The 26,854-nt window shown below is 36.8% G+C and overlaps 1 long non-coding RNA gene across 4 annotated transcripts in view; it reads left to right on the top strand.

The window, feature by feature from the left end:
* The window catches only part of LOC311595802, a 112,059-nt gene that overhangs the window by 77,001 nt on the left and 8,204 nt on the right, over positions 1-26,854 (top strand). The window lies entirely within an intron of this gene.

The following is a 26,854-nucleotide window of genomic DNA, read 5'->3' as shown; positions in this document are numbered from 1 at the left end:
TTCTCTCAAGAGGCATCTTAAAGTGGAGGGATGTGCAGCCAAGTGATACAAAGTGATGCAAAGTATGGGAAGTGATGCAAAGCAATCTATCTTCATTAGGAAGGATATATTTATACCTTTCCATGGTCTGTACAGGATATTTTTAAGCTGGCAAAGACTATGCCCCAGCGTGAGGCAATTCCGCATCCCACACCTGGGTCAAAACAAAAACAAGGTTATATCCACTACAGACAGAGACTGGATAACTGAGTTTTGTTGAAAAAAAAAAAAAAGCTAGTTTCTATAAAGATTGCATAGATAATAAAAAGAGAAAAAAATTCAATGGTGGTTCACAAAAAAAAATTAAAATGCTTCATGGGAAGGGCTTAGGATACAGTTGTAGTCAGAACTTCACTTACCTGCTTAAACCATATTTTACAGTCCTTCGTATTTGTCATATAATTAAGCACACACACACACACACACACACACACACACACACACACACACACACACACACCGGACTTTAGGACATGGTACCAGTTGAGGCAGAGGGGTTCTTAGTGGGCTGATTGATGTATCTTCTTCTGAGACTAGCGGAGACCAACATGACACAATCACACACCTTACTGGTTATTCTGTAGCTTATGTATTTAATGTACAATGGCCTTCTAAAAGATTTGTAAATACCCATTTTTATTTAAATTTTAAAAGTTTCTTTTACATTTATTTATGTGAATATATTTGCCATGGTATACATATTGTCAGTCAGAGGACAAATTCCACAAGTTTAAACTTTCCTGCCACTATGTGGGTTCTGGGCATTTATCTCAGGTTTCCAGACTTCCCATCAGGTGCCTTTATCTACTAAGTCATCTGACTGGCCATGATTTAAACATTTTGATGGATGAATATTGAACAAGACCTGAATCATATCATTTACAATGTGACATGAATTTTAATGTTAGTAGCAAAAGCTGTTGTTATCATTTTAGAAACAATTTGTTGAATGTATTACTAGAAGTAAACTTTTCGCTTTTGCACAATATTCTCTCATTACAGACCTTAAATTATGTATTTGGATAGTATTAGTATAATATAAGGAATCACTTCAAAATATTTAATATTTGTAAGTGTTAGTATAGGTACTTTTTGTACAATAATTAGTTGGTAATTTCAAAAGATTTAGTAATTATATTACTATCTTATTGTGAACATGAGAAAACTGAATCACAGAGATGGTAAATTATTTATGATCACACAAGTATCCTAACTAAAGATTATGAATAATTTTAGTTTCTCCAAGTACAAAAGACAATAATTTGTTCCTTAAATTTGTAGTATGTAGAAAACAATCTTCAGTAATTCTGGAAAGACCTAAAAAATGTCAATGTTAGGTAAAGACACTGTTTTGTTTTGTTTTTTTTTGTAGTCTTATAAGTATCTATTGGTAGTTGTGTTAGTTAGGGTTTCATTGCTGTAAAGAGACATTATGACCATGGCAACCCTTGTAAAGGAAAAATGTAACTGAGACTAGCTTGCAGTTTCGGAGCTTTAGTCTATTATTATCATTGCAGAAGGCATGACAGTATGAAAGCAAACATGGTGTTGGAGGACCTAAGAGTTGTACATCTTTATCCACAGGCAATAGAAGATGACAGTGAGACTAGGCATAGCTTGAGCATCAACGCTCACCTCTCAGTAACACACTTCCTCCAACAATGCCATACCTACGCTAACAAGGCCACAGTCCCAAAAGTGCCACTCACTATGGCCAAGCATTCAAACACCATGAGTCTATGGGAATCATGCCTATACAAACCATTGCAGTAGTTTAAAGGGACTTAAAATGGAACAATAAAAATATACGGACTTGAAGAGACACAACTGATTTCTATGCCAGCAAGTTCTGTGGATAAAAGTTGAGAAAACCCCGAACTATACCTGTGTGCTGCCTACCAGAATCTCTGAAATAAAAGTAAGGATAGTTGGCACAGTCATCAAATGAGTTGAGTGACTGTAGAAAAACACTAGTTTTAGTATTACAGAAAGAAAAACATCTCAGATTAAAAGAAAAAATTATCTAGTCTTTTCCATAGTTCTTAGGTCCAAGAAGGGAATGCTCACCTCTGGAGGGTGGATTGGCTGCAACTACCCAGGATGGGAACCACAGTTTAAGATGAGGAATTCACACTGAACTTTCAGTACCACATAATTTAAGAGGAAAGGAGGGAACAAGGGAAAGAGGAGTGTGTGTGTGTGTGTGTGTGTGTGTGTGTGTGTGTGTGTGTGTGTGTGTGTGTATCTTTTTGAAACAGAAGCCTCAAACACAGCAGGTGCACAATGGCAAGTGGAAACCAAAGACAGGAGACTCACAGCCAAGACCCAAGTTTGATGCACCACTGAGCATCCACCAAAGCAAAAATCTTGGGAAAAGCAAACCATACATTCTGTAGCAGTTTGCTACTTACTACTTTTTCAAAGAAGCAACAAGACGGACCTCCATCGATGAATAGTCCATTTGGAAACAAAAGTGCTGTTGTTTTCCTCAGAAAACTTCACCTTCTAGTATTGCTCCCAATTCTTTCCTGTATCATTGAACTCTCCTCTCTACATGGCATTTACATTGAGCACAAAACTGCTCTAGTGACCTCCATGTTAAACACAGAGCAAAACACTCTTCCCTGCAAATATTAAAACCTCCAGAGCAAGAGCACATTTCTTTTCTCTGGTCTTTGGCTACTGCAAATGAATCCACCAGAATCACACCCAGACCTCTCATTTCACCTTCATCAGTAACCCGATATTTTTCCTCCTGTGTTCCTTCCATTCTTTAAGTGGAATGTGACTTACATAACATCCTTCTTATTTGTACCAACTGCAATAAAGTATTCTTCTATTTTCCACGTGTGATTTTTCTGTTGTAGGATCTGCTTTATCAGGTGTCTAAATATTTGGAGTGACCAGCATGGTTCCAGGTCCTGTTCAGTTTCCTCCACATGTATTTTCTACCCTGTATGGCTTGTTCACCTTAGAGTCTCTCACATTTGTATTATGAGTCCCTAGAATAGCACCCCCTTCTGATTCTACCCATCTCTTTCAAGTAATTTGGATTCACATACTCTGCATTTGTGTCACAAGATTAATCCTTCATTTTAAATTCCAAGCCTCCTATAAGCACCACATCTCACATACAACATGGAGATTTTTAAAGAACATCTTAATCTTAATATGGCCAAAAGGAACTCTGTTTCTCATAAAATGTCCTCGTTACTTTTGATTTTCTCTTTCCTAGTAGGTGATATATGCAGAACTAATAGAGTAGAAACCTGAAGTGATCACAGACATCATCTTTTTCTAATTTGACTTCACCAATGTCTGAGTTTTCCAATTATTTCTGCTTCTACTATCATGCTAGTATAGGATATAGTGTTAGCTTCCTAATTTAATGAATTTATTGTTTCCAGAATTTATACCGCTCTTTAGATCTCTTCCTCAGCACACTCATCACCAGGAACTGACACAACTTTAATTAGCAACCTCTCATGTTCACTTTACTTCCTTTTCCTTTTCTCCATTTTATGATGGTAAAATTGACAAAGGAATGTCTTATCTATTTAAGTTATGTCATGCAAAGCTTTAGTAAAAATACAGGAATATGTTGGGTGATGATTTCTAAGTATCATTTCATACTACTGCTATCTTTCATGCCTGTGTGTAAAGAATACTGAAAATCAATCACCTCAACAAATTGTCAGTGAAGAAAGAATCCTAATGGTAACAGTCACACTGTGCATTAAAGCAGGAGGCTTTAGCCAGACCCCACCTGCATGCATCTTTGAGCATCACTGATCACTTAATTGCTTTGTCTCACCACGACTGTGAAACCCAAGCTTCTCCTTACCTATAATGACCCTGAAAAGTCTGGCCCTAAATATACCTTCCCCAAACTCATCCTAAGCATTTCTTTTCTTCCTTTAAGAATTATAAACAAAACAAACCAAACAGCCTGAAGCAAGAACACAAAACAAACCACCAGAGAAAGCAGGCAGCAATGGCAACATCCATTAGTCTGTAGTTTTTTCCAGTCTTCTGCAAAATCTTACATGCATTTAAGGAGTTTTCCAATTCAAAGGCTTTTAAACTATTTTTGCCTGGAACTCTATGTTTTACTATAAATATTGGGTTTTTTAGCCCTGAGGTTTATCTTTAGTCTCAGAAATCATTTCCTTAGCTTTTCTCTCAGAGATTTCCCCAGATACCTTTCATCAGTGCTTGTTTCGTTTTTTGGTATTTACCAAAACTGCTAATTATGTGCTTTTAAAATTTTGGTTTACTAACTCTTCCATTAGTCAAAACAAGACCAGTAACAATGCAAAAGCTAGCTTTTCTTAGTAAATGTAAGTGCAGTAGCAGATTATCGTTTCAAATATGGTTAAAGCACAAGTGGGCTTTTGTTTAAAAGAGACTGGTTACAAAGGATCCTTTAAAGTCTCATATCAGCAGAAATCCCATTGGAGAAAATATCACACTGTAAGCTTCACTGAAGACAAGATAAAAGTGTGTCTCCAGGGCTCTCCCCAAAGAGCAGATGATTATTTCCTTGTAGCAGGACTCAAAGGTATGTAGCACTTATGCGTTTGTGCTTTGACATAGTTGGACATATTTTTTATTATTAAAATTATTTTAACAAACGGGACTATAATTTTATTTATGTTTATAGAGTATTTTCTCTGCCCCTTTTCAATTGTAAATATCTATGAACTCAGCTGGATCATAATGCTACTATCTAAGGAAAGCTGTACTTTCTGTTGCTGTTATTATTTATTCATGTTATTGATAACATGTCTTAAAATGACTTGGATGTAGGCTCTTGCTTTAAATACATTTCAGTCATTCATTCAATAGACATAAACATCTCCCATATACTAAATATGATCCCAGCTGAAAGGAAAATTTATGAGACTAAAACCTATTCAGTGGTCTTAAGATCTTGTCTACTATGGGGTTGGGAAGGAGAATAGTAAATTGGAAAGTCATATAGGCAGGCTTGCATATAAAGTGGAATTTGGCCATGGGGTCGGGGGTGGGAAGTTTTCAGAGATTTATAGAGGAAATGACCAAAGCCAGATCTTATTTCTGCTCCTCATTAACCCTGGCCATGGCTCCCTTGTTTCTTTATTACTCAATTTTATTCTTTTATCCCTATTCAATTAAAATGACTTTTGGATGTACTAAGCTTGGCTGTACTCTAATGAACAGCATTACTCTTCTTGTTGTTTTTAAAAGAGTTCTAGGTGCAAATAGAAAATACTAAGTGCGTGTATAGCTGTTTTCAGCATTTCCCTTTAATATAAAATAATAATTGCTTTGGCCCTTGAGGATAGCAAAACTCCCATGTAGTTTCCATCATGGTGATCTATTCTTCCTGTGTTGTTAAGTCTGATGGTACAACATTCTTCTCCAGTTCCTGCTGTTTGCTGGGCTTCAGCATCTCCTGCAGCAGCTCGCAGCACATGAGGTAGTTGAAGCCGGACCCTTGAGCAGCATTCTTCCAGCTAATGTTAATGTATTTCAGGAAGAAAAGTGAGTGGCAATTCAAGATGTTATCTGATAAATGGAAGTGTGTCAAGTCAGAATAATGAGTATTAAATAAACAACTTGAAATGATCAATACCAGCAAGATGGTGTATGAAAACAGCAAAGCTTTGAAAGTGGATATTCAAACACTGAAGTTTACAAAGTCCTGAGGTAAATTTTGCTTGTTTACTCACTTCAACCATCAACACTAAATGCTTTTGTGGCATCATTCCTCCTGCAACAAGCTAAAGCCTCAGAGAGTGACGCAGGCAGGCAAAACTTGGCCAAGAAATCCCCAGTGAGAACCACTAAGAAAGTTTAGAACTTTCCCCCATCATACAGTTAAATCCCCTAAAATCATAAATATGTCTCTAGGATGCTAAGAAACGTCAGCAAAGTGGGCTCAAGTTCTCAGGCTAAGTAAAAGCAAACAATGTTGGTTGATGAAGAGACCATGAAATGATTTTGAGGCTCCTGAGAAGTAATAGGACAAACTATTCTGCTAAGAGTATGTTAAGCTAAATGCTAAATCATCTGGATATTTTCCATATATGGTAGTTTATTAATTGAATGCCAAAGAATAACACACAAAATGAATAAAATGTGCAGGTAGGCATATTAGGCAATCAGTAAAAGTTTACCTTTAGTTTTTAAATGATATTTGTGATACTTTGATGTTTTCAAGTTGTAATGAATTTTTTTACTCTTTTAATATGTTACTATGCTCTTGAGTCATTTTTACTCTTTTAATATATTACTATGCTCTTGAGTCATTTTTTGTCTTTTATTTCAACCCCGGAGATTAAAAGACGGGATTAATTCATGCCAGGAAACAGTTCTGCCAGACACTAGATTTCCAGCCTTTGTTTTCAACTTTTAACTATTTAATAGTTATAATGCCATTGTGTATGCATTATACAATGTTATAATGGCAAAGTGAGGGACCTTAGAGAATTCAGCCCTAAATGGGGTATCTCCACCAAATCCTTCCCTCAGGAAACCCCGTAGAAGAGGAGAAAAAAGCAGTGTGTAAGCCCGTGGGCATCATGGTAATTTTTGTCCTCATTTCCAGTGGGACTAATAACGCGGAGCTTCTCTGCAAGTGTATACTGGTTATCTGTTTTTTGAGAAATATACATTAGGTCTGTTCTGTAAGTCTCTTCCCTCTGGGGCTATTGGCCACCAGCCCACTAAGGCAGGAGGAGCAGAGTAAGATGGAGTGACATAAGGGACCAGCTGCAGGAAGGCAGATCAACTTTATTACAGGTGTCAGGGGAAGCAGCCAGGAGGTACTCTGATAGGTGCTCACAGCCTACTTCACTGGCGTTAAACAGCAGGGTCCTATTGCCTGTGCAGAGGCATACTACTTAATTATCATATGGGGGGCAATGTGCAGGAAACTGTGTCAGAGGCTAATTCTAGGATAAGCCAAGCATATATCTCATGATCATCTTCCAAATAAGGACAGGAAGAAAGTAGGAAGCCCAGCTGGGAGAAGGAAGTCCTCCATCTTTTGTAAATCTCCGTGAGCTATCCAGTCATGGAGGCTGCAACCTTCTCACCAGAGCCCTCCAAAAAATCTTCATTTTTATGTATTGAATTCTCATTTTATTTCAACTTTTATACATACCTTTATATATCCTACATATTAAACCACTATAGCATGTGAGGTTTGTAAACTAGTCTTCTATTTTGTAGTTGGAATTTCCAAATTTCATTATGATGCTCTTTAAACCACAAAATAGTTTTTAATTTTGTGAAGATAATATATATTTAAATAATTATTTTCAGTGTCATATTTAAGAATCTATTGTAACTCATGAATATGAACTGATGATTTATGACTTTAGCTGTGATTCACTTATATGGTATGTGAGAAACATCTCATTTTACTTTGGATTTTCATATGGAAACCAGAATCCTAGAGCAATTCTTAGTAGAATTTTAATTCACCCATTCAACAAACTGGTCTGGCTAAAAGTAAAGTATCACAGATGTCTAAGTTTAGTTGTAGGGTCTTAATTCTAGATGTCTGTCTTATGCCAGTCTTTTATTTTTTTTAATTTATTTTCTTCTTCAGAGGATCTCTTTTCTAAACCAAACCTATGCATACTCACTCCTTAATACCTCAGAGGTATTATCTGAGTAGCTATAAGAACTATTTTTTTTTATCTTGTTCTTTTATTTAAGTCTCTCCTCTTTTAAAGGCATACAAATGTCATCTATTACATACATGTAAATATATTTTCTGTATTTATTCAAGTATTTATGAAAACCACGGATAACAGAACTTTGCCATTTACATAGTTTATATCTGGTGCGAGCTCAGTAGTTTTCCAATTCTGAAGAAAAAGTAGCAGTTGTAGTCGTAGTAAGAGGAGAAGGATAATGACAATCATGAGGAGGAAGAGAAGGAAAGAAAGAAAGAAGAAAGGAAAGGAGACAAGCAAACAAACAAACAAAGGAAAAAAAAAGACAAAGAAATAAGAACAAAAGCTTGAATCTTAGAGAAGCTCCTAGAAGCTAACTGGAAAATAGTATGACTCAGAATTACAATACAGTGGCACTGGCCTTTTCATCTAAACATCACAGGAGAAATAAGATTAGCTGAGCAGGAGTATCACAGGAGTCAGCCGTTTGGTGCCTAGCTTATCTGACTATAATACTTGTCTGAGAAGAAAATAAGAAAGCTACTGGGTATGCTTGATAAAACTGAAAGAGCAGAAAATTTGAAACATAATCACTAAATTCTGTTCATCATAAAAAAAATAATTTGGTGAATTTACCCTGTACTGTATGTCGTAAGAAATGAGGGTCGTAATTATGAACTGGAAATAGACTAGATTCTGAGATGACACTAATATATATTATTATTATACAAGTAATTATCACTACCATAGTATTAAATAATAAAATTAGAAGCGTTTCAATTGAAGCATAACTCTGGTTCCTCAAATAATGGTGGCCATTGGAAACGACTGTTCTGGAAAAGTGTTGTTCATGACGGGCATGAGGAAGCAGTAGGGGACCTAGCTAAGAGAGGAAGAGTTCTGAAGTGTCTGCCATGGGAAGTAGTCTTTGGGGAGTAAGAAATGAAAAGTTGTGACATAGGCTTTGTTATTTGGTATGAATACCATAAGTAGATCCAATACAATGCACAGGAGGGAGAGAGGGTAAAGTATCCCAAGAGATGCTACTGCCAACCTCGAGGTGCAGATAGGTTTTATAGCAATTTTAGTTTATAGAACATATTGCTTTTCTGGGGTGTTTTTCTCACCAAAGTGACTGAGAGGTCCTTTGGATTAATGCTTAATCAATAGGCCAACTATGTATCTTTCTTATTTATCTGTATGCTTCTTTTATTTAAAAAATGCTTTTCAATTTTTTGTAATGTTTATGAGTCTTTTGCCTACATGTGTGTATGTGCATCATGTGTGTGCCTGGCACTTAGTTGTCAGAAAGTTTCTCAGTATCTGGAGTTATAGGCAATTATGAGCCACTGTATGACTTCTAGGAACGGAACCCAAGTCCTCTGTAAGAGCAACAAGCACTTTTAACCACTGAGCCATCCTCCTACTTTCATATACTTTAATCATCATCATCATCATCATCATCATCATCACCACCACCACCACCATCACCATCATCATCTTATTATTATCTACTTGGCTAGTCTGAAAGTTAGGACTCAAATGAGGACCAGATAAACAACTTACATCCCATTCATTTAACCAGAAGAATCATATAACAGAGCAAGTTAATGAAAAAAATTAAAGGAAAACAAAAGCACATGAATATATATAAATAGCCATGGTTTTTACAGAAGGAAATAATTTTCTATTACTAGGTTTTAACAAAGTCTGGTAACCTCAACCTACATTTTCCCCCTATTCTGACACTCTCTTTATGTAGTATATTACATTTTAAGGAGGGTCAATTGAGATGCTTTCTTCCAATTATCACATGGTAGTTTAAATTCTAAGGTGGGTCAATTGTGACATTTCCTCCTCTCTTTACTTATTACCACCTTTCATACACAGACCTCAATTGCCATGAAATCCCTCATGGATTTGGGACCCTATTTACCATCTCCCTAATTGCACAGAAAGACAAGTTTCTGCTTTGGATTTAAATTACCATCTGAAGAGTTAGGAGTATCTGCGCTTTATTGAGGAGTATTAAGGTAGATATACTTCCACTGGGTCAAAAGAAAAGAGTCTGAGTTCTGCCTATGGCCTCATATAGAGATTTGAAATTCCCGCCTACACAGAGGTTTACATACTATTGTCTACTTTTGAATGTTACTCAGGCTGAGCTTGTCAATAACCTGGCCAGAAGTGCAATTCTGAGCCTCCTCTTTCAGAAAACTGATTCACCTTAAAAATGTACAGGTATCAAGTCTCTTCTTGGTAACCTGCTGTCCTTCCTCTGAGTACCACCACGTCTCCCCCTCCAGGGGACATGGTCGAAGGTGAGGCACCAGAGTATGTGAGAAAGTCATATCCCATTCTCCACTCTACTGTGGAGAATGTTCTGTCCATTGGCTAGATCTGGGTAGGGGTTTAAGGTTTACCGCCTGTATTGTCCTTGGCTGGTGCTTTAGTTTGAGCGGGACCCAGGGGGAGGTAATCCCCCTCAGGAACAGTCATAGGGGAGGGGAATAAGGGGAAAATGGGAGGGAGGGAGGAATGGGAGGATACAAGGGATGGGATAACCATTGAGATGTAACAAGAATAAATTAATAAAGAAGAAAAAAATTTAAAAAAAATGTACAGGTAACAAGACTTATTGCCGGTTGAGAAGATTATCTAGTTTGCATCTGAGAAGCCCCTCCTTCCTAATGATAGTTTGCAAAAACTTCTGCTAGGCATCAGGGCAGACACTCTGTCCTGTAGGCTACCTGCTTTTCTGATACCTAGTTTTACTTCTCCCTCCCCCTACCCCTCTCCCTTCCCCTCCCCTTCCCCTTCTCCCCTCCCCTTCCCATTCCCCAATGTCTTCTTCTTCTTCTTCTTCTTCTTCTTCTTCTTCTTCTTCTTCTTCTTCTTCTTTTTCTTTTCTTCTTCTTCTTCTTCTTTCTTCTCCTCCTCCTTTTTCTTTTTCTTCATTATGGATACATGTGTTTCTGCCTTTCTGTTGGTGCATGTGTCCTGTGAGTTGACTTACAGGTAATGTGAGCTCTCTAAATGTGGGTAGTAGAAACCAAACTCAGGTCGTTGGCAAGAGCAGTGAGACTTTTGAACTGCTGAGCAGCTTCTCCTTACTTCTTTTTTCTTTAAGATAACTACAAAACCTGGACATATTTTCCTTGACATGCTGGTCCTTCAATTTCTTTGAAGGTCAGTCGCCCACCTTTCATGCCTTGGGGCTTGCCAAGTTTTCATTGCACAAGACATGGCTTTTTCTCTCCTCTCCCATCTCACTATTCTGGGTAACTTCCAAAGTGTATAGCTTACTAGCTCTATTTTTTTTCTCTCAAATTATAGTAAATTGTCTTCAAACTTACTTATAATTCCATTTTTTTAATTAAGGAGACTGAGAACCCATGAAAGGGAACCAGGTAGCAACATTCCTTCAATTAAAATTTGTTGTGCTAACCAAGACACAGGAAGTAGAGCCCATCAAAACATCATTTTGATATTCATGTCCAGTGATATTAAAACTTGATCATTTCTAGCTGCCTGGAACATAGGACTATGTTCATATAATTATCCTAAAAGATCAGAGAATTCAGTTAAAAAAAAGGCACAAGAAAATGAATGTCATACCTGGTTGTTAACATGTACATACCAAGACTTCTCCTCTGCAGATCTGCTGTGATTAGAAATGAGGGCAATGAAACACATTTTAAAAGGTTTTCACACAGCACAAGTTTTGCTTCCCTTCAGGATGTGTTTTTAATGACCTGCATATTTCTTGGCAAATTCTCTGTGCAGCTTAGTATTAAAATATATTACATCTTTACAGCCAAAACCCTAAGAATTTAACATTTATATAATTTCTGATTGTGTCATGGTTCTTCTTGTTATAGGTAGTCTATTGAATATATGTGTAATAATATAAATGTGTATCTAAAAATAAAAAATGTTTAATTAATAAAAAAGATATATATATATATTGATTTCTACAGAGGTCAAACAAAAGAAATATGGAAGAGTGTGAGTAGACAAATTCTAATACTTACTTTTTAAAATAATAAACACAATATAAGGGAAAGAATAACGCCTTGGATTTTAATGTGAAATTAGAAAAGCTTCCAGATGTAGGCAACTTGGTCTCTAAAGTCCTGTTTTGTGTTGCAGAAATGGAACATAAGTGGCCTCACAGCTGCAAGGAAAGTTTTTGTTTGACAGCTTGCTAATTTGAACAGAATGATTCTGGCTGTCACTCACTTCTCTGACTAAATAGCATCTTAAACTTTGAAAGTTATTCAAATTACAAATTTCTGGTAAGCTAAATACCTAGACTAAAATCTTGTAAAAATATAAAACAATGCTTCTTAATTGAGTATGTGATTAATAGATTTTTATATACCACACATTTAAAGTAAGCATGTCACCTTTATGGAAAAGTGAATTCAAGATTACTGTGTATATGTTTTCACTGTATCAATGTCTTTAATTGCTCGCAACATACACAACACAATATAGTTTACTTCTACTACCGTCCACAGACAATTCCAAGTATCTGATTGTTGATTGAGAATGGCCTGCATAGGTTCATGTATTTGCATGTTTAGTCCCCAGTTAGTGAACTGTTGGAAGAAATAAGAGCTGAGGTCTTGTTGGAGCACATATGTCACTGAGTATGGGCTGTGAGCGTTCAAAGGCCCACACCAGGTCTGCTGTCTTTCTCTCTGCCTGTTGACTCCAGATCAACATGTAAAGCCTTTAGCTACCACCCTAGTACCATGCCTTCCTGAGTCCCACTCTAATAATTATGAACTAGCCCCCTAAAACTATAAGCAAACCTGCCCTGCCCCCCCACAAGTAAAGGCTTTCCTTTGTAAGAGTTGCCTTGGTAATCATGCGTCTTCACAGTAATAAGAACTAATATACTGGTGCATTAATTGTTTTTAATGAAGTATTTTTTTTTAAAGTTTACCTTGGTAGTTCTGATTTTGTTTAATTATAAATTGTTTAATTATGAATCCTATTTATGCTTTCATTTTAGTCAATTCTGGGCTTGGCCAACTCTGAGGATTCAATGTCTTTTTCTCACTTTGGTAGAGTCCTTTCCTCCCCTTGTACACCCCTCCTCAACTCCAAACCAATTCGTGCCTCAGAAGCTCTCTGTGAAGTTCTTTCCTCTCTTAGGACACAACTTTTGGAACTGGGTATGGAACAGTCCATTAGCAAGCTAAAGTAAGAGTACACTTTAATGACTGGAGCTAGATGCGTTGTGGAGTGTAGGACAGATTGAAATTCAAGTAGGATGCCTCAGATATATGGACCATGTTGAGCTAAAGCTCCACATAATATTAAGGAGTTCAATGAGCACGAGTCTCTTAACACACACAGTGTTTGGTCATTTGCCAGGTCAGTTGGAGTCATTGACATTGCAATGCTGTGTCCTCATTGTTAAGTGATCCAGATAAAGATCTTGCATCCTTTCCTTAGTCTAGAACATCTGGTGATTTCCCAGGCCTGGAATATGTAGTATACCACGTGCTCACATAACACCTATTCACTTTGACAAATTTATAAGTAGATGCCTCCTTTCCTTTAATAAAGTTACTCATCAGTCTGCTTTATTGGTGCTATAGACAAATGAAGTTTTTATGTCTTCACCAAAATGCCTCTGCATTTTTAATCAAAGTGTAGTTAAAAATCTGCCTGTAAATTGTATTCAGCTATGGCAAAGCCCAGCCTCAAAAGATGCTGTTTTATGTACCATAGGGTAATTATGCACAGGGTGCAACCAAATCAGCAACACATATTTGATATCTTATCTATGAAATTTTGTTTAGAAATATTTTATTTTTTCCATCTATACAACTGTAGCAGCCTTTAAAAACAGGATTCCTGATTTGCTTGTGTGTAAAGAACACTGTAGCTCCCTCATTGCTGTGCATATAATTCCAAATATTCACTGTTTACTTTTAAATGAACACAAATAATTACCTACCTCATAAAATAATTTCCATTCTTTTATTCAAGTCATTTGTTCCTTCATCACCTATGAAAAGAGTTCAATTTGCTCTTCAACAAAGATAGAATTTGATACTAGAATTTCACTAATATAGTCGCATACAAAGATATTGGGAATTTTGTGAGCTAACAAAAATATATGTTGCTTCTTTATTGTTTGAGACATTTTCACTCTATTTATTGATATTGGAAATTTGTATACAAATTATAGATAGGAGAAAAGTAAATTGCCCTGTTGGTTATTGAGGTAGAGGCATGTTTTCTCAGTGTCGAGTTGCCTGGATAGGACAAAGTGAAAGAGATTGTTTGTGGGAAAATCTTGAAGTTAGAATACAAGAAATCTGGAAATAAAGCCGGTTCTTGCCTGATTGTTCATTCTGACACTCACTGTGTGTCTCAACTCATCTTAGCAGCTTACTTTCTTCTTCTCTTGACATCTCCTCTTAGTTTCCTGCCCTGAGTTACATTTCTTAAGAACTCTAGCCATGAATCATAAAGAACAAAAACAGGAAGAAAGGAGAATAGACTGATTTGAAGGCAGGGAGAATGGCAAATGGGGAGAGATACTAACTGCTAATTTTCCTGAATTCTTCATGTTCTTCCCTTTTTCAGCCCAAGGTTTCACTCCCCAAACACCTCTGCAATTTCAGTTAAAAGAAGTTTTGGAAGTTGGAGAGGAAGCTCAGAGGCTGACAGTACTTGCTTCTATTTCAGAGAACTTGAGTTCAGTTCCTAGCAACCCACATCACGTGACTAAGAATTCCTGTTCTGCTCTGCTGCCCTCTCTTGGCCTCTACAGGCACCCCATGCAAACGGTGCACATAAACTCATGCAGGCACACACATAAACATATGAAACAAATTAATCTTACAAACAGAAAAGCCTGATGCTGACATTATTTTTCATTAGGAACAATTTGAGTCTTCTTGCCTTATGCTTTTCACAGTTTTACTTAACTCTTCTGTCATTTGCACTTTGGAAAAGACTGCTTAGAATTTAAAAGCAACTAAAGTGTTGATGTAAGTGGAATTTAATCGACTGAGAGGTTTTCAAGGCAGCATTCAGCTCACTACAGCTTAGCTTATTCAGACACAGAAATGGCAGAGTGAACAACTAGAAAAGGTAGGCAGGCATTTCAAAGCTAAATGACTCAACTATAATTGATTTGTCTCAGATAATTAGAGCCATTAAGGACAGAGGCAAATTAGTTAGGTGGCACTCACCTTGTCCTAAGAGTCCATCCACCAGAAATAAAATTAACAAAGAGACTCAGGTCAAACTTCACAAACAGCATTTTAGGTGGACTGGTAAAGCTTCAAAATCAACAAATGGTAACATGATTTAATCGTCAGCGGTCCATGAGCTCTGGTCAATGTTGAGCTTTAGGAAAATTAAGCATTCATATAAAGAAAAAATATTCTGTTTCATTCATTCTCTTTGTTTTCCATGAGGGCTTGGAGAGAAAAGGGCACTCGAGTGCAGGGGCTTCACTGAGATAAGCTGGAAACCCACAACAGGGTAGGTAGGCTACAGGGAGGGAGACGTGGGTATGGCTCTAGCTCTAGCAGGGGACATGGAGACTGAGGAGGTTGCCTTCTAGCCAGACAGGACTTGTAGTGGTGGGAGGGAAACACCAATCCACTCACAAAACATCCAACCCCAAATTTACCCTGGCTATAAGATGTTCAGAGATAAAGATAGAGTAGAGACTGAGGGAATGTTCAACCAATGTCTGGCCCAACTTGAGACCTACCCTATGTTAGAAAGCCAATCCCTGACATCATTAACCATACTCTTCTACGTTTACAGACAGGAGCCTAGCATAACCATCCTCTGAGAGGCCCCACCCAGCAGCTGATTGAATCAGATGCTGAGAGTCAAAGCCATGCTTTAGGTGGGGTCCTGTGGAAGAGTGTGTTTGTCAGGGAGCCTGGCGTGCTATGGGGATAGAAAGAGCTGAAGAGGAGGAAGACATCACAAGGAGACCAACAGAGTTAACTAACCTAGATCCATGGGGGCTTACAGAGACTGAAGCACTAACCAAAGAGCTACACATATGTAGCTGATGGGCAGTTTGATTTTCATGTGACTCCCCTAGTAAGTGGAGCAGGTGCTATCTATGACATGGATTCGTTGCATGCTTTCAACTACTTCCCCCTAATGGGCCTACCTTGCTTGGCCTCAGTGGATGAGGATGAGCTCGGTCCTGATGTAACTGATGTGCTGGTGTGGGCTGGAGGTGGGAGTGATTCCCCTTTTCTGAGGAGGAGAGGGGACTTAGTGGGAAGAGCATAGGAAGGAGGGACTGGGAGGAGAGGAAGGCAGGGGCTATGATCTGGATGTGAAGTGAATGTATACATTAAAAATAAAATTTAAAAAACACAAAACAAACAAAAGTAATATAAAATAACTGAGTAAAACCCAAGTTATGTCTATCAGCTGAGTGGAAATTCTGGGATTTTTGTTCTAAAAATGAGAGGATGGACAGGTCAGTCAAATTTAAGTAGGACAAATGGGTCCATGCAGAGAATGTTCTAGAGAAGATCTAAATGGAAAGAATTCCAACAAAATCTGAATTTTCTCACTGATTTCCATGTCAGGTTTTTTTTTTTTTTTGTGGCAATTAATGGCATCCAAGAAGCAATTGAATAGTAATCAAAATAATTTCAAAATTTATAGTTAATTTAATATTGTAGCAGGGATATTAAATATATCTATTTTAGGAAGTATTTGTTTAAGATTTTGTGAAAATAAAAGTGTTTTCCAGGTGAAACTACTTTCTTTCAAGGTAATTTTAACTAGTAATGAATTGGTACCTACAAAGGATAAATAGAGATTTAGACAGTTTTAAAGGCATTTGTTTCTGACAGTGTCCAGAATATTAATAAACCCCAAATCAACCAGAACTAGAGTAAAATTACATTAATCACTATTACATAAAAATGCAAGGATATTTAAAACAGTTTAGATTTTGAGGCAGAGAATGGGTACATGTAGAAAACAAACCTCCCATCGCACTGTGTTATTTTCCACATTGGTTACTGAGACCTTTTTATCTTAGGTATTATCCTATCAGATGTCCTGTCTGTAGGTGCTTTCTTCCTCAATTATAGGTTATCTTCTCACCCTCTACTTCATCTGCTGTGCAGATAGTTTATACGTTTATTTAGTCTTGAGAAGGAGTCTTGCTCTGTAACACAAACTAGCCTGGCATTCATGATCCTCTTGCCTCAGCCTCCCAAGTAGTGAGATTACAGTGAGATGCCACACCTTACTGAAGAAACTTTTCAGTGCATCATTAATTGTATGTGTTCCTTTCTACTTACCTTGTTTATGTTCTAAGGCTCATATACAAAAATAATTTTTAATGTCAACATGAGGCCGAATTTGAACAAGATAAACCTTGGGGGCATTACACTTGGTGAAATACATCAGATATTGATCGATAAATGCTGTGTGATGTCACTTATGTAGGGAATATTATTACAGAGGCAGTTGAATGGTAGGTATTATAAATGGAGCTCTTCGAGCTTATCTAATTGAAAAAATACTTTCCAAAGAATACAGATTTTAGTTAGCACCAATAAGTTCAAGAATTCTAATCCTCACAGTGACTGTGTTTAATATCATATTGCATTCTTAGAAAATGCTTTTAAAGATATGTTTTCATGTCCATATGACAAAAGGAATGAGTATAGAGCCTATTTAGTCATTATCCAATGCAGAATATAAATTCTACCTTAATCCCCAGGTTTTGTTATGTAGTAGAAGACAGAACGTAAGTCCCAGAGCTATTTTCCATTATTTATTTGAACGGCGAGTTAGCTCAAGATATACCTGAGTTCAATAGATTGTGGACTTTTATTAGTTGTGTGACCTCTTTCCCCCAGCACACTACATAAGAATAAGAGCCATCCTTGGAGATTTATTACAAAGGTTATAAGGCTTTAACACAGTGTATGAAAAGAGCCAAGACCTGCATCTTGGTAAATTTCACCTAGGAAAAGCTTTATTGAATCTTAAGGTTATACTCTGGTATTAAAAACAGAAGAAAATTCTCTTGATTAAAAAAATGTTTCCAGTATCAGAATAGATTAATAAAATTTTACATTAATGGGCTTCTACCATTATTAATAAGTTGTACAAATGAATTTAAAAGACTCAATGCATTGTTGAAATGGTATCAGCTTAAATTTCAGTAAGTTCATAACATATTGGGCAATTTTAGACACTCTATATGCTTTGTAAAGGAATTGATTACTAGAAACTGTAATTTAACAGATGAGACATTCCTATATAGGGCCTGATGAATGCCATATACTTTAAAAAGTAATCATGAGATAATTAATAAGTATATATATATAAATATATCCTATAATTCTAAAAATGCATGAAATAATAAGAATAATATTTTTAATGAATGTAATTGTTTTTATTATACACGTCATGCTTGTCTGTGTTGTTAGATTACATATGAGAGCAAAGGGCAAGACAAATAGTGAGCATACGTGTGTGCAGAGTCATACATACATGTACCTGCAGCATAGGAATGGGTTTTCTGGGTTAAGCTACTTCAGGTCTCAATACATATCTGTCTTTAATACCACTCAAAAAAAGTCTTTGGTGCATTGTGGGTAGCAGATGTTTGGCATTGCTTTCCAGGAGAAAGAGGACTCATCTACGAAGTGCATCATTTTGTCACTGAAGTTATGATCTTTACACCTAGCTAAGGCAAGCATGTGCATGTGAAGTTAATTTAGAGAGAAATGGCATCACAGTCATGTGGCTAAGACTCTCTGAAAATAAGTGGCCTTTGTAAACATTAGCTCTTTCATTGCTAATTTGTCTTCAATTTAAGTACAAATTTATATTAATTGCATTTTGAAGTTTTTTCCCCCCCTGGAAGCCTGAGAGAGTGAAAGAAGCTTGAAACACATACCTTAAATTTGATTTTGTAAATGTTATGTAAAACCATAAGAGCTCTACCTCTGTTGAGATACCCCGTGATGTTCAGATACATGTATGTATTGAGAAATAAATAGCTCGTTTAATACAAAAACAAAACAAGAACACTAGCACTCACTAATACACCAGACGTGCACACTTCTTCTGCTACTTGCATTATAATCAACTGGGAACTTTTCAGAAATGTGAAAACTAAGTCTCCAATCTACACACACTGATCAGAAATTCTGATGGTAAGGTCTGCCAGATGGCCTTGTCAAATCCTCCAGGTAATTTTAACGCACAGTATAGTTACAAGTGACAGCTCTAGTCGATGAACAGTCCACTGAAATAGAAGTGCAAAAATATGATTCCATGATAAACACTTGAAAGGAGCAAAAGAGGGTGTTGATCAAATCAGACAATAATTAATATGAAGTTCAGTTGTGCACCACAAAGGCTAAGAGACAATAATGATTCCAGTGAAATTTTACTATATCCATACATTTATGGAATGCATATAGTAATTATACTATCCTGACATATGTATATGCCTTCTCTCTCTCTCTCTCTCTCTCTCTCTCTCTCTCTCTCTCTCTCTCTCTCTCTCTCTCTCTTTCTCTTCCCAAATGAGAGAATGTATAACATGTTTTAAAGAAGCATAAAACTTGCTAAAAAAAACCATCTTTATTACAAATTTCAAATCCATGCCAGCATTCCATGGTTTTTATTTTTAAAAGTATCATTGAAATAGATAAAAGATGACAGACACAGGCACTGGTGGTCCTGAAGAGCGACAGAACCCTCCTAAAGTCAGTGCATCGGGTCATAAGGTTGCATCCAGAATCCATAGCTCTGTTCCTACCCTGTTTGGCAAAGCATAGACTTTTATTGTCCAACCACAGTAAACTGTCCTTCTATCCTCTCACCCTGCTAATACTCCTAGTGTTTTCCCAACATGTATTCAAGTTCAGACAACAGAGGTTCCTTTCACATTTGCTTTTAAGATTCATGTCCATTTCATCTGAAAGCTAATTAGAGAACTTTGAATATAGCATGATGCTGAGATATGACCTAAGAAATCTGATGGCACCAAATCACATAGGACTGCACTTTTCAGTGTGTATAGCTAACAAGTATTACTTACAAACATTCAAGCCACAGTAACTCAGAATATAAAGGAGTCAATAAAGTCCTGTTCAATGAAAGAAACATGAAAGCTGTAGCCTATGTTGAGCACTCTGGCCTGAGGTTGCAGGTTCTCCTCTATGGCCACTTGCCTCAGTTTGACCTGGTGCAAAGTTGCAAGAGTTTATAAGTGTGCCAATAAAAACATTATTGATTCAAAAAAGATGAGAATCCCTCCTAGGATTTCAGAGATATTCACAATGGATGAGCTCATCCTAAGGCATCACAAAAGCAGGAAGTGTAAGTGTATAATGCATATTTTTAATTTTATTTTAAAATATTTGTTTTATGTGTATATGTGCCTGCATGTTTGCATATTCATCAAATGGATTCCTGGTATTCAAGTATGCCAGATATGTGCCTGCATGTTTGCATATTCATCAAATGGATTCCTGGTATTCAAGTATGCCAGAAGAGGGCATCAGTTTCCATGGAACTGAAGGTAAAGAAGGCTCTCAGTTGCTGTGTGGTGCTGGGTACTGAACCTGGGACCTCCATAAGAGCAGTAAGTACTCTCAACCACTGAGCCATTTTGCGAGCCCTGTTGTGGGGCTTGTGGAACATGCCTCCAGAAGAACTGCCACAGAACTGCAGAGATGGAGCATGTTTCAAAGCCTGGAAATCTCAAAACTTGAGATTTTAAATCTTATCCTGAGAACAGAAGGTGTGGGACAAAACTCTCTTCCCTGTTTCCACACCTGCCTCAGGAACACATGGCACAATTCAAAGGTGGCTACAGGTGTTCAGTCATGTAAGCTTGTCACCTGTTACCTTTCCCCATGCAAATAGAAAATCACCAGCATCCTTGTACAAACCTATCAAACCCAGGAGACACAGAATCACACCCTATATGACATTTTAAAATGAAGTTTATTTTAACTTATTCAACCTTAGCTGTGCAAATTTTGTTGAATATTTTTAAATCCCATATTAAACCATTAATAAACATTAGAAACCTGTTACAGAGCAGTAGTGGAAAGGTATTTACTAAAACTAAGGCAATGATGGTTTTTTAATGTGTTACGTTAGCAATGTATCAGTTAGCTCTATAAATATTTTGGTCAGTAAGACAGACAAAAATAAAACTTTGTACAGGTGTAATTAAAATCCCTTGAAAGTATAAGACATACTTAGTTTTATGGTCTAGTCATGGGATTTTTTCAGGAAAGCTGGGTTTCATAGCCTATCATTTGCTTTTCTCCTCGCTGTGATGAAATACTTGGCAAAAGATCATTCAAATGGGAAGATCGAGACTGGAGAGAAAACTGAGCAGTTGCTGCTTTTCCAGGAGACCCAAATTCAACTCTCAGCATCCACATTTCAGCTCACAACGACCTCTAGCTCCAGTTCCACATGATTGACGCCCTACTCTGATTTCATGCAGATGTAACATTCATACACATAAAAATAAGACATGAATGTAACTTTTTAAATAAACAAGTTTATTTGCACTCACAATTTTGATGATACAGTGCATGATTCATCATGGCAGGAACATGAGGCAACTGGTCACATTGTATTTTCAGTAAAGAAACAGAGAGATGATTGTTTATACTGTTTCCTTCCTTCCTTCCTTCATTCCCTCCCTCCTTCCTCCCTTCCTCCCTCCCTCTCTCCCTCCCTATGTCTTTCCCTCCCTCCCTATTCCCCTCTTCTCCCTTTCCTTCATTGAGTCCAAGACCCTATCCCTTGGAATGCTACTATTTCAGCTTCAGATGAGTCTTCCTATGTCAACTTAATTCAGAAAACTGCCCAAATTTTTGTTCCCATAGTGGTTCTGAATTGTGTCAAGTTAAAAGTCAAGATTAATAATCATTCATTCAGTCGTCTGATGGTTTCTGTTTCTGTTGCTGAGATGAAATACTGTGACAACAAGCAACTAGGGATGGAGCAGGTTTATTTCAGCTTACAGTTGTACCTCAAAGTCCATCACTGAGGAAAGTCAGAAGGGACAGGAACAAGGAGGCAGGGACTGAGCAAAGGTCTTGATAATGCTGCTTACTGGTTTGCTCCTCTCTCTCTATCTTTCTTGGTTCTCACATGACTTTTTCTTCATCATATTGCATTTCTTGTATCTTCTAGGGTATATTAAAGAGAGTACTTGCCTTTCTTACCTTGTTCTTGTCTTGTAAGAGATGTCTACAAAATTAACTCTTTATATGATGTTTCCATTGTATTTTTACAAATATTCACTATTGAATTTATATAAATGAAATGTCTTCCTTTTTTACCCAGACATTTAAACAGTAATTCATTAATATGTTCTTTCCAAAGTACTTTATAACCATATCAAGTTGTAAAATTATATAATTTGTGGTTCAATTTGATAAATTACATAAAGATTGCCTAAAGTTTTAATACTTTCATATTGTTATGCTTTGAATGTACTTGGTCTTTATTTCCTTTTTTCATCTTTCTACTTCCCTATTACATATTTTAGTGTATTTAAGTGTTTTTATAAATATCATAATCTTAAAACTACAACATTTTTGTCTGTAGCTGTCTGACTTGGGCATCAACAAATGATCTAAACTTATTTTATCAACTATATTGGACAGAAAATACACATGAGACACACAGACCTGTGGATGGTGGATCTGTAAAACCACGCAGTGTTCTAATGTAATCCTTTCTTGACATAGATGAGAAAAGGTTTCTTCTATCCTGGGATCTAACCTAGCTCCCTCCCACTGTGCAGCAGCTTTCTGTACTTCCTAAGCAGTGAACTCTCAGCTTGATTTTGCTGAAGGGTTAATCCATTTTTTGTTCAAGAAAAAGAACACACTTGACCAGTGACAGATCACAAATTTTAGAGAATGGAATGAGACATTTCCAGTCTTTTGCTTAGGAACTCTGAAACAGGGAAACACACACAGAACCAGAATGAGAAAAATGTCACACAAGGATAAAGTGCTCCACATTTCAGTCTCTGGATCTAAGTTATTAGAATTTATATAGTGTTTGCAGAAATTGGGATAATGACTATAAAGAATAATAAATATGAACTTTATTCAGTAGGTTTATGCCTTTCTTTTCACAAACATATTAATAATTCAGCCAATGAATGTATATATTTGCAAGGTATGTAAGGTAGGGAATGGTTTAGGAAAACAAGAAATAAAGATGAGGAATACAGCAAAAATGCAGCTATTATAACTTGAAAAGTCTATATATTATTAAAATTGCAACAAAATCACGTATTATCCTATTAAACTTTCATTGAAGAATAATGAGTAGAAATTATTTTTTCTTGTCTTCTAGTAATACCACCTTGCAAATGTATGCATATCTGCCAAAATGTATTTGCTAGCAGTAGATATCTACAAGGCAACCTTTCAGAATTGATCAGATAGCCACAGTTTTTCCTAGCAAAGTTTAGAAAATATAATCACATATATACTATCACATATACATCATAAAAAGTATGTTCTCTATCATGGTGTTAGAAAAGAGAATATTTCATGTTGAATTTGCAAAATCTTATCCATATAATATAAACACAAAATACAAGTTTTTGATTTAACAGTATTTTCCTGCTTTGATTTAATGGAAGGAAAGAGAAAAGATACAAACAATTATATAAAGGTTTCACTGTAACATGAAAAAATATATTTTTCAAACAGGTTGGTGCTTCTTGATGAATCTCACCATAATGAAAATATACATTCTTTAGTAAGGCAGTGCATTTGATCATTTTTATGTTTGTAGACATGTAACCATTAACAGAATTTTAATATTTTAAACAATGGTTTAGAATTAAAAGGTGTACTTTTAGATGAGTTAATGAGGAAGAAAAAAAAACAATGCACGCACCAAGATAGGAAAGATTTTTTTCAAGGCTGTCAAATACAAATAGCCAAAACTTTAATAATGTAACATTTATATAATTCCTGATTATGTCATGGTTCTTGGTATAGGTATATATATATATATGTGTGTGTGTGTGTGTGTGTGTGTGTGTGTGTGTGTATGTGTCTGTGTGTGTGTAATAATATAAATGTATATGTAAAAATTAAAAGAGTTCAATTAATATTTTTTTAAAAAAGAAAGAAAAAAAAAAGGACCAATCATTTTATTTTATGCACATACCCTCATGAAGTGCAGATGAACCCAGTGACATTTTGTATTTTTATGTGCTGTATAGTGAATGATGCTAGTCAAAGGACCCAAGGTAAAAGAAAGAGGACCCCTTAATCCTCTGTAAATCCAATATGAATCCTGCAGTATTAACACTACCAGACTTCTTGTGAGGGTTGTTTACATGAGATCACCTAAGCATGTGCTTTTGCAGTTTTTATATTTCTCTGTCTGCTTAAGAATTATGAGCTAAAATGCTTAAGTTTCTAAATATGGGAGCTGGCCGGCTTTGGAAAAGCAGGAAGACATGCCTCAGCTGAGTAGTGGCTCCAGGATGACAATCAGACACTTGCCACATAATCATCGGAGACTTATAGTTTCACACCTCAGACTGCGATCAGAGAGACCTCCATGCATGAAATGCTGTTTACTTCGACAGGAAAATGACCTCCTGGAAAACTATATTTAAACCAGAATTGCAATCTCGAAAGCCTAGTAAAACGTTAGTTGTGAGATTCAGGCCTGTTTCGCCCATAATTTTCTGTCTTCATTTAGAGCTGCTGTGAGCTGAGTGGGACTGAAATGGAGCAATACTTTGTTGTTAACACCGTTGTTTACCCTTCGAGCTCCCATAATAACATAGCCCATCATATACAGCAGAAAACCCGATATTAGTGGTGTTTCAGGCTTCCTTTCCTGAGACAAACCTTACAATTAAGTAACATCTCTCTCTCTCTCTCTCTCTCTCTCTCTCTCTCTCTCTCTCTCTCTCTCTCTCTCTCTCTCCTCCCTCCCTCCCTCTCTCTCTCTCTCTCTCTCTCTCTCTCTCTCTCTCTCTCTCTCTCTGTGTGTGTGTGTGTGTGTAGGGGGGCTAGGGAAGAGGGCTGTGGCTCAGACCACGTGGTCACTGAGCAGTTTTTCATTGTTCAATCCTAGATAATCTTTGCAGGGAGTCAACTCCATAAATCTTAGTAGATTCTTCCTCATTGTTGAGTGAAGCTACTGGCCCCTGTCTTTATCTCCAAGGCTGAGGGGCTCCGTGCCCAGGCAGTGGATCGAGAAGTCACTCCCTCCCAAGTGTTCTTTGTCATCTGGATGGAGTAGGCAAATGAAACTGTCTTTGGAAGAACCTACCCCAACTTCTCTCTTAATCTTAAAATTCAATTTTCTTGGTGTTCTTAATTGAGTCATTCTTTTTCCTCGATAAATTTGAAACCAACTTAGGATATCCTAGAAACACATTTTCATCAGGTCTAGAAAGACTACTGTCAAACACTTAAAAAAAAGAGAGAGAGAGAGAGTGAGAGAGTGAGAGAGAGAGAGAGAGAGAGAGAGAGAGAGAGAGAGAAGAAAAAAATTAAAAGAAAATTTGTATTAAGCTTCACTAAAGTCAAGACCAATCCCTTTCTCTCTCAAAGCTGTACATCTATGCATTGTCTTCCCTTCTCCCCTCTAAAGGTCTTCCCAGAGAAATTAAAGAAGTCTTGATGAACTGGGAGCCATAGTATCGGAGGCACGTGGTAAATGGTCCCCATCCTGTTGTACTTCCTGTATTGCTTTTCTCACTCTAGATTGCTGAAGTTATACTTTCCCTCTCTAAAAGAACATTGATTAAATCCTGAGTCAGTTGTCCTATAAAATAGTATGCTGAGCACAGTTGGATGTTTTCCTTATCTGACTCCACCTTAAAACTTGAAGATAGAGCTAAGGAGAAAGAACAATTGGTAAAGAGTCAAGCTTAAGCATTTGGACCTAAATTCAATTTCCTGAACTAATTTGGAATTATAGTACGGCAGGGCACCCTTGTAATCTTACCTCTGGGGAACTAGAGACAGGAAGATTCCTGGGGCTCACTGGAAAGTCAGTCTAACCCACTTGACACCTGAAATTCATATTTGATGTTGATAACATATCATTTTATATAAAGTATATATTTCTAACCATGTAATAAAGTCCCATCAGAACAAAATGCCATTTCCTGAGAAAATTAACTATTTGACTGACCAAACCATGTCATGCGTTAATCAATTTTTAGTGCATTCTTTAAAATTGATCAAAGGATAGGACAAGGAGGCCAGATACAATACTATTTACTGAACAATAAGTGTGTTATTTGAAAAACATGCAATGAAGCTTTTCGCAAGTCTCATTCTTGTCCCATGTACTTTTCTGCTCATATTTAAGACCATGTCTTAAATCACTACTGCTCTTCTCAGTAAAATGATTCTTGGGAGGGCATCAGCTTGAGTAGACTTGAGACTTTGGAGGAAGGAAAGAAAGGATATCCCAGAGACAAGACCCAGAGAGATAGCTGAATAAGTATCAAAAGTAAATAATACCAAGTGTCTCATAGCAGTTCCTGGACCTTGTCTGACTTTTGTTACAGTCATTGTGTGGATAATTCATTCTGCACCAGACACGCCTGTTGGGATGATTGCTCTGGTGAAAGTATTGTCAAAGGAAGTATACTAAGGAAATAAAGTTTAATAAACTTTGCTTCTACAGATAAAGGGATGTTTTAAAAATAGAACAATGTCCAGATTAACAGATGAAAATGGTTTTAACACTCAATAAATGTTATCTCCCACCCCACCCAGGAATAAGAGCACAGGACCAATTACAATGTTAGGTGAATAGTATTTCCATCCCCATCAGGCTCCCGCCTCCTTCTTACACTCCAATAGTGCAATAAATAGAAACCAATTTTTTAAAAGGCTAGTTAAAATTAATGTGTGGAAACAGTGTTGGGTATGCTTTTGTCATGTCTGGGCATTTGTAAGCAATGAAGAAGAAAAGAAGTGGTTCTTGTACAATAAGGTCCAACACACTAATGTGGTGAAATTTTCTATATGAAGTTTCTATATTTTCTAAAAGCTGTGAGTGGCTCCTTATTAGTGTATTGCTACTTTCTCTGTCTTAGGGAGTCACATATGTGT

Source organism: Acomys minous (genome assembly GCF_964271855.1).
Source record: "Acomys minous genome assembly, chromosome: 4".
Classification (NCBI taxonomy): Eukaryota; Metazoa; Chordata; class Mammalia; order Rodentia; family Muridae; genus Acomys; species Acomys minous.
The sequence above is the reverse complement of the archived record's forward strand: the minus strand, read 5'-3'. Positions and strand labels throughout refer to the sequence as shown.